Here is a 9,458-nt window from a genome sequence, read left to right on the forward strand (position 1 = left end):
CCTGATGCTGATCCTGCTCACCAGGTTCTTTCAGCGAGGGAGCTTCGTGAGTGGAGGCCAATGGGCTGACCACGTGCCTCGTGGTTGCAACAGGTTGATCGGAATCTTAATTTGATGGGGATGGCCAGACGGAGGCCCCTGGAGTACTGGATTTCCTGATGCTGATCCTGCTCACCAGGTTCTCTCAGCGAGGGAGCCTCGTGGTTGCAGCAGGTTGATCAGCATCTCGAGATGGAGATGGGCCAGGTTTCTGCCTGGCGAGGTGGCCCACGGAGTACCGGTGGAAAGGACACAGCGACACGTTGCTCCAGTGCATGCTCTGATACCTGACCTGACCTCCAGTGACCATGGACAATCTCCTTTGGCACAACACCAGCCATGGGATACCAATTCCAGCGATGTGACTGTGGACACTGAAAACATGAGCCATCCATCCTCAGTACACAATATCTTGCAAGGTCGAGCAACTTAGCATTATTCTGGTTCACAGTTCCACACCAATGGGAACCATCACGTCTTGTCACCATCCCTATCAGTGCCAGTCAATGTATTTAAATCCTCCAAGTTGAGAACAGTCTCTCGCCTGGGGCAATGATCAACCACTGGCTGAAGTGTGGCATGGAATAACACATTCACAATGAGATCACTCCACTCAGTCGGAGTCTACACAGAGACCAGGAAAATGACTCCCAGAGTGAGAAATCCTCAGTCATGATACGCTTTTTGACTGGTGTTACATTGATCACCAAAGGAGTCAGCTTGCTGCACAGGAAATACTCCCCAGAACAGGTTCTTCGTGGTTTATTTGTATTTTTCATGTCTGTTGTGGAATGAAATGTTTTACCATGGACAGAGTGCAAATCCTGGTACCATCCTCCTAACATTGGCAAACGAAACTGTCGGACAACATCCGGGGACACAGTTGGGCACGAGATATGGATGGCTGTTGACTCAATCAGAGCTTCTCCACCATTTGACAGGTTTTATTTTTAATCCTACTGGGTGTCCATATCCATCCACCCTCGTTACCAGGAATCTTGGTGTGGGACACAGTTTATTTGCCGACAACTCGACCAGGAAACAGGTTAGTACAGGTTCACACATAGGCCAGGGAATCTAGTGATATACCCACCACAAATTGCAATAGAGAAACCATTCAAGTGTTTTTACACTCTAAATATATTATGGAATGACATACAAAAAGTCACCGAAAATCCAAGTTTGGGAATATGTTTATTTTTCAAGATGGCTGCCAAAACTGATAATTATAGAATCAGCCCGATATCAGAAAGTAATAGTGCTAAAAATATATGTGGAACACTTAGGTACATGTTATTGGACATAATAAACCCCTTTCTGACATTTCCGTGTGCATGGAGAGAGTTGATGAGAAATTTAGACCCAAAATGGTGGTGCATTTGTATGCCTAAACCTATCTGTTAGAGAGCAATTAGAACTGTTGGTCGAATGCATTGCATAATGGCTTGGCCCAACGATGCTATTTTCTTATCGGCATCCTTCCCAACTGCGAGTTTCTGAAGCAGAAGTTTCAATGATTCAGGTAAGAATGACATCGCCTCGTCAGTAGATGTCATTGTACTTGAATCTGGGTCTACCTCTTTTGTCTCTTCCACTGATTTGACATCACTTTTAATCAGTTTGGCAGCAGTCTCAATGAGTCTTATTTTCTCTGCAGTGTTGTTGCTTTTCTCGGGTTGACTGTAGAATTCATGGAGGATAGCGGAAGCTTTGTGGCGGAATGTAACCACATTTAGTTTTCCATTGATCTCGGTGATCGTTATGTTGTCGCCGAAGTGTTTTTGAAGTTGATCTTTCATGAAAGTAAATCCATATGATTCACTGTCAGTGCCATCCAGAAATTCATCCATTTCATGTATTAGATCTTGTATAGTTTGTTCATCGTCATTGGCATCCAGATACTCGGCTACCTTAATGAAAGCATCTGCTCGTACTGAATCGGAGAGTCTGCCCTGCTTAGGCCATTTGGGAGGGATCATTTCTTCTGCAACAAACTCATTTGGTATTTCCCTTCCTGTTCTAAAGTTTGTGCTGCAGAGGTTGTGGTATACCGCATCTGCAGCATGTAGATTCTGCGCATACTCAATTCTACCTCTGACAGTGTCTGACCACAAATCATTGCGTTCTTTGCATACCTGCGTTATGGTCTTCTGGAAATCCATTGTTCTGACTGAGATAAGTTTATGTGTTGGTTTGTGGGGGGTTTTTTGCATCGCAAACACCACAAAATATGCAGTTTTCTTTGTAATTGAATGCCACACTTGTGGATCGACCTGCACATGGTGAACTACTGGGAGCTGCGGAGTCATGTCCTCGCTTTTTGTTGTCACTGACTAGGCACTGTGGGGAACAGAAGTCCTTCCTACACTTGACATGCACAACTTGGCCGGGCACAGTACTAATATTTCTGTTCTGCAACTCATTGGCCTTGGCAATGCCTTCACATCCTTTGATAGAGGTTCCTCACAGAAAACACACTTGTCTATGATCAGCCAATTACACTGTAATAGGAAAAGAAAGAAATACTTCAGCGCTATGACAACAATTATATAATGTATCCAACATATCTTAGAATTTCATTCATTTCCGAAATGTCTGAACCAAGGAAATTTCAAGATGTTTTGTTTATATATGAATCCCAAGTAATTACTTATATTTGGCTATTTCTAAATATGGCAATTTTGGTGCCATTTTCAATGTGAAATCTGTGACAAGTTTAACTAGAACTACGTTGTCGATGGCACACCATCGCATATTCCAGAAATATCATCATATCAAAAATCCGAAAGTGTTGTGCACTTCCCCATACATATATCTACCATGTCCCAAAGTTTCAAGTTCCTATTTCAAACGGTGGAGGAGTTACAGGGTAGGACAGACGGACGTACGGACAGACGGCGGAGACAATCGCAATATTCCCACTTTTCTTCGAAAGCGTGGGAATAACAGGAGCACAAGTGAGCACAATATATGCCCAAACAAGAAGGTATATACAGAATTGTGCTACGACATGGAAAACAGCAACCACTTTAGATGACGAACGTATGTCGCGACACACCGTCTCCACAGTCTGTACCTCTGTACCAAATATGAAACGTGAAAGTTGAAAACTACACCACATTGCCATGGTATTAAAAACACCTCACTTCCACATTATTAAAAACACCTCACTGCCATGGTATGAAAAACACCTCACTTCCACATTATTAAAAACTGCTAACAGCCACATTATTAACAAGAAGCTACATCCAGAATTGTGCAACAACATGGAAAACAGCATCCTGGCTGCCATGGCAACCACTTCAGATGACAAACCTCACTGCCACATGATGAAAAACACCTCCCAGCATCAATATATATATATATATATATATATATATATATATATATATATATATATATATATATATATATCGGGCATATTAAAACATCTCACTGAAACATGATTAAAAACACCTCACTGTCACATTATTCACAAGAAGGTACATACAGAATTGTGCGACCACATGGAAAACAGCATGCTGGTTGCCATGGCAACCACTTTAGATGACAAACCTCACTTTCAACAAGATTAAAAACACCTCCCAGCAACATTATTTACAAAACACCTCACTGCCATGTTATTAAAAAAACCTCACTGCCACATTATTCAAAAACACCTCACTGCCATGGTATTAAAAACACTTCACTGCCACATTCTTAAAAACATCTCCCAGCAACATTATTAAGAAACACCTCCCAGCAACATTATTAAGAAACACCTCCCAGCAACATTATTAAAAACACCTCACTGCAACATTATTAAATTTATACACCCTGATATATATATATATATATATATATATATATATATATATATATATATATATATATATATATATATATATATATGTAGGGTGAATATACTGATTCTGGCTCACTTTTCCCTATGTAAATGAATGGAGGATTTTCAGCGATTCCCTTTATTTTTTCCCTAAAAATAAACCCCCTTTTTATCCAAAGATATATTTATTTGTCTCCCCTTTTAACCTAGGGGCTCTCTATTCAAATAACCCATACAACAAGATAAAGATTTGTTAAAGGTGATTCTAAAGAAATATCTGAAACGTCTAAGCCCCGGGACACTCTTTATCAAATAACCCATACAACAAGATAAAGATTTGTTAAAGGTGATTCTAAAGAAATATCTGAAACGTCTAAGCCTCGGGACACTCTTTATCAAATAACCGATGCATATTGTTTAGCTCACTCATTGAACCTATAAAGATTTGTTCATTCTCAAATTCCTTCAATAGTTTAATTTTCTTTGCACAATAATCCCCATCTAAAATATTGACAAACAAAACATTTGAATCTTTATATTTTTTAAGATACCCCTTTTGTGCCATTACGAAATGATAAACTTCTCTTAATGCTCTTGTTTGACCACCTCCTGAGCCACATATCATTTTGAGATTATAGTAAATTGTTTTTTCATTGTTCAATTGATAACCATCAAAGTTTTCAGTCCATTCAAGGATATTCATTTTTTCTTTACATCCTCTAACTTACTAGTTTTTAAATTAATTCGCTTATTTGTTTTATTTACCTTTGTTTTAGTTATTTTTTCAATAAGACTTATTTGATATTTTTCACATTCATTATGTTTTCCATTTATATACCAAGACTGAGATTTTCTCCACTCTTTAGTTTGATTAATACTTGGTTTAACCATTTATATATTGTGTAAAAAACAGCGGTAGCCCTTAAAAAACCCTAACCCATCTTCCCATCGTTAAAACATAATCTATTTTATACACTCTATCATACAATATCCATATGGAACACAATCTATTCCATTATCTAAAATAAATCTCATCATCATAGGCTCCTAATGCCTTTTTATTTACTTCTTCACTATATATCTTATGTTTATAACTTCTTATTGTATTCATTTTCCTATATTCTTCTTTCTTATTCATCAAACAATTATAATAATTTCTAAAACTTATTGATTTCTTTATTACATATTTCTTTATTCCCTTTAACCACTTATCAATCTGATCACCATACTTATAAGCATATGCCTTTGCTCTCAATCCAATAAACTCAATCATTACTTTTCCACCCAACTCATCCTTAAACTTACCAATAACGTTTTCATTCTTTTTGGAAAATAACTCGCTCTTCTTGCTGAAATTACTTGTATCATATACTCCAATATTTTTCTTCATATCTTCATACACATCATCAGTTTTGATATCTCGGATAAAACTATCAGTGTCCATATACAACAATGAAACATTTTCACCATACTCTTTCTTTTAGTCATTATACAAATAATCATACATCAATATCTTTGATAAATCAAGAACTGCTGTTCCAATATAAATTGGTTTATCCATTACAATACTTTCCTTTTTCATATGAATTGCAGAAAAGTTCTCTGAAAAAACCTCTTCTCTCTCAAAATTTGGTTTATTTATCAATCTCGAAGCTTCTTTCCAAGATGTTGCGAATCTAATGTTTTGCCTGTTTCTAACATTTTCCATAGTCTTTCCAAATACAGCATTATTCATTAATTTATAAAAATCCCCTTCAAATTTTACTTTTGTATTTGCTCTCATATCTGTATTGAATTGAATATACTTTTTCACCCAAGGACTTTGTTTAAATTTTAAAACTCTATGAATTTTAGCTACTCTCAATCCTTCTCTCAAAAACTGTTTTAAGCTTCTCTGATGCAAAATATATCCCTCTTTATCATAGAATGTTGTTAATAACTTTTCTGTTGATTTACCTTTAATATTAAAACTTTTATGATAATCACTTAACCATTCTTTCTTTGGGGTTTCTTTCTCACATGCAAAAGGAAGATCTTTATGTTTATTATGAAGATCACTCGGGTACCTCAAAATAATAACCTTCTTCTTCCTCATTAAATTCCTCTTGAGAAGAAATAACAATATTCATCAAAGCCTTTTCATAATCCTTTTCTTCCACCCACTCTAATTTACCATAAGGCAGAGATTGAGACATTGCCCATCCATACAAATTATTAGCATCAAAATACATCAAATAATTACTATCTTTTTCACTATCATAATTTGGAAGATATTTATTATTTGCTTTAGCATATCTTTTTGAACATATTTGTGATATTCCACCTCTCTTGGACTTCTCAATCATCAAAAGCATATCAACATCACTGATTAAATCTATATCTTGTTTTGTCATTTTCAACATTGCACTCCAAGCTAAACCAGGAGCTGTGAAATAGTGGGCAGGATCTAATCCATAACAATTTTTATTATGACAGAGTGATCTAAAAGCTTCAAACACATCAGCTAACAATAAAACATCTGTTTTTAGATATAAATCATGATATTCTCCAAGGTTCTTTATCTTAAATATTTTCCATATTTCTTGTGCGTGTTTATATTCCTTATCACTTATCTCTTCTTCATAAAGGTTATTATAGAAACTTTCTTTTGATGGAAGTTGTGTTTCTTTAAATCTCATAAATGAATCCATATAATCATAAGGATAAATTCCCTTACTTGTAAGAATTTTCTCTTTACTTTGAATTTCATTCCTTGTTTGAATTTCCTCTCTCGTAAGAATTCCTTCTTTAATCAGAAATTCATCTTTAATCAGAATTTCCTCTTTAGTTAGAATTTCATTCATTGTTTGAATTTTCTTTATAATTAGAATTTCATCTTCAGTTAGAATTTCTTCATTAATTTCCTCATTAATTAGAATTTCCTCTTTACTTTGAATTCTCTCTTTAATCTGAATTTCCTCTTTAGTGAGAATTTCCTCTTTTGGAAAGAATGAATTAAGATTTGGAAAAGAGTCTGTGGAGCTTAGATTTGATGCGAGGTAGGCTTGTGGTGTTCCCATAAACTTGTAAGAATCAAGAAACCGAATACGAGTTATAGGTTTTGTGAATATCATTTTTGTAAATGAAATATACTTTTGACTTGTGTTTGTTATGGCAGAAATATTCCCTGGTGTTTTTGAAAGTTCATTTATAAATAGATGTGTATCATAGTTGGCGCTGTTGTGCAGAAAGACTGGAATAAAAGAAGGTAATTTATAATTAAGATTACAACAGGAATGAGCGGGACCTCTATATTTACCAGTAAGATGACAATGATCCCTAACTTTAGACTCCTTAATTTCCCCCTCACAAATATGACAGATATTGTTCTTTCTAAATTCTAATTTTTCTTCTTTGGTTAATTTCATCGGTTCATTTGTTTCTTTCATTAATTTAGTGAGTCTTATACAATCCTTTTCTAATCGTTTTACAAACTCTTGTGAAGCTTTTTTTCCATGATAATGTTCAAGTTTGTTATACTTTTCTCCAACAGATGATTTCATATAATAACAGAAACCACAAGGAATATGTTTTTGATATTTATTTGTATATGATTCTTTTTGATTAGGAGAAGCAGTATTAATCTTTTTAAGGATACACTCAAAATCAGCGTATATCACAAATGGGTGCATGATAGATTTATTATAATCTTCAAAAGAAATCTTTTCACATAGGTTTAGGCATTGTAATTACAGCTGATTTATGATTACTACAATATTTTGAATGTTGTTCTAATCGTTCTTTTGTATGAAATGAATTAAGACATCGCTTACAAGGATATATTTTGTTTGCTGTTCTGAATACCTGAGAAGAGATTAATTATGATAAATTATTGATGTATGTGTAATGTGAATTCTTTCCAACACTAAAATATAAAAGATCAATGTGTGTTTCTTCATTTTTATAGTTGTTTGAAATTTTTAATATTTGAACTTTGTTTGTATCCGTTAATCCATATACATTAATAGAAAGATTATTCTTTTTTCTCAAATTTAGGAATATCTGTTAGTGGCATTGGGAATTTAAAATCTTTAATGTCCAAGGTATTCTCATATTTCATATATTGTTTTACTCTTTCTGAATTACATTTTGGTGGATGTAAGTGAGCAAGAACAGACCAGAGAAAACATTTATTATCATTATTCTTAATATTAACAACTGCCTTCTTTCGTTTTATTTCTTTTGGTAATTCAATATAAGAAGAAGCTTTAAGAGGGTTTGATTTTAGAATGTGTATATCCAAAAAGATGATTTTTTAAATATTGAATCCACTTCCTACCACTGTATTATCAACATCCTCCTCTTGTCTTGATAGTTCTTCATAAACCCCACTATTCAAAAAATCTTGAAATGATGTTATAAAATGAAGATCTGTTCTCATATAAGGAGTTCGTTCTTCATCTTGTCTTTTCATATTCATTTTCACTCCCATATAAAACTTTAAAGTTTTCATTTCTTTTAATGTCTTTTTCATAAATTTTTCAACATCAGGTTTCACTATTTCAATTGATTCAGCTATTGATGATGGACCGGGTTCTCCAAATTGAAAAATCCTTATTTTTATATGCCCTTTAAATGCCCCATCAGTGTTTTCAATATAATAGTCTCCCTTTACTTTAAACTCATTTTTCTTGTGTTTTTGTGATTGAAGATGTCTATTATAAGTACTCTTCAAAACATCCTTTGAGCAGATATCACAATGTTTTCTTTCCAACTCAAGAGGAGATATTTTATGAAATAGATTAAATGTGTGTTTGTTGGTTCGGAGGTGTTTTCTATAATGTTTATATTTGTGATTACAAACATCGCAGTATGTTGTATTCACCATATTTATATAATAAATCTTTGCTTAAACTAAAATTTTCTTGATGAAAATTTCGTTTATTTTACAGGTGAATCTGTGCTTAAAACCATTTTATCCTCCAACTTTTTCACTGAATAAATACAATGTTTCAAGACACAAAAGACAAGTTTCAATCAATCACTTCATTTGTTAAAGATACTGAGAAATATGTCAAGGATGTAAAATTGAACAAAGATAAATATAACAACTATTGGATAAAAACTATTATGGTAAATAATATGAGTTCTTCAATTTCCTTCAGTGGAAGGGCTTTTAGTATACCTGATAGAACATCAATTAAAGTATCTCTAACAAAAGTTTCTCCTCTCCTTCTAGTAATATATTCAAAACTAGAAAAAGCAATGAAACAAGAAAAAGTATCAAAAAACAAAAACCTTATGGTTGAAGCTTTAGAAAGAAAAGATAAGACCATCTGTAATATGCAAGGAGAAATTTGTATTTTTTTCAACAACCCTAAAGATGTAAATCCTGATGAAATAAAGGATGTTAATATATCAGGTGAAATGACATTTCGTTCAATAGTAATTAACGATCATTTTAAAATTACCTTTAATATAAAAAATGTTGTCGTTGAATCTGATAATGAAAAAAAGTGTATCGATATCGATGGTAATATTATTAAATATGAGTCAATATACAACTGAAAGTATAGATGAATTTCAGTTTAAGTAAAGTTTTACTTTATAAATATGC

The 9,458-nt window shown here is 33.8% G+C and overlaps 1 pseudogene; it reads right to left on the reverse strand.

The window, feature by feature from the left end:
• Positions 1–1,439: 1,439 nt before the first annotated feature.
• LOC147035917 (uncharacterized) lies at positions 1,440–2,788 on the reverse strand (annotated as a pseudogene).
• Positions 2,789–9,458: the final 6,670 nt, after the last annotated feature.

Source organism: Eptatretus burgeri, chromosome 1 (genome assembly GCF_056783735.1).
Source record: "Eptatretus burgeri isolate ZD-2024b chromosome 1, Ebu_testis_v1, whole genome shotgun sequence".
Classification (NCBI taxonomy): domain Eukaryota; kingdom Metazoa; phylum Chordata; class Myxini; order Myxiniformes; family Myxinidae; genus Eptatretus; species Eptatretus burgeri.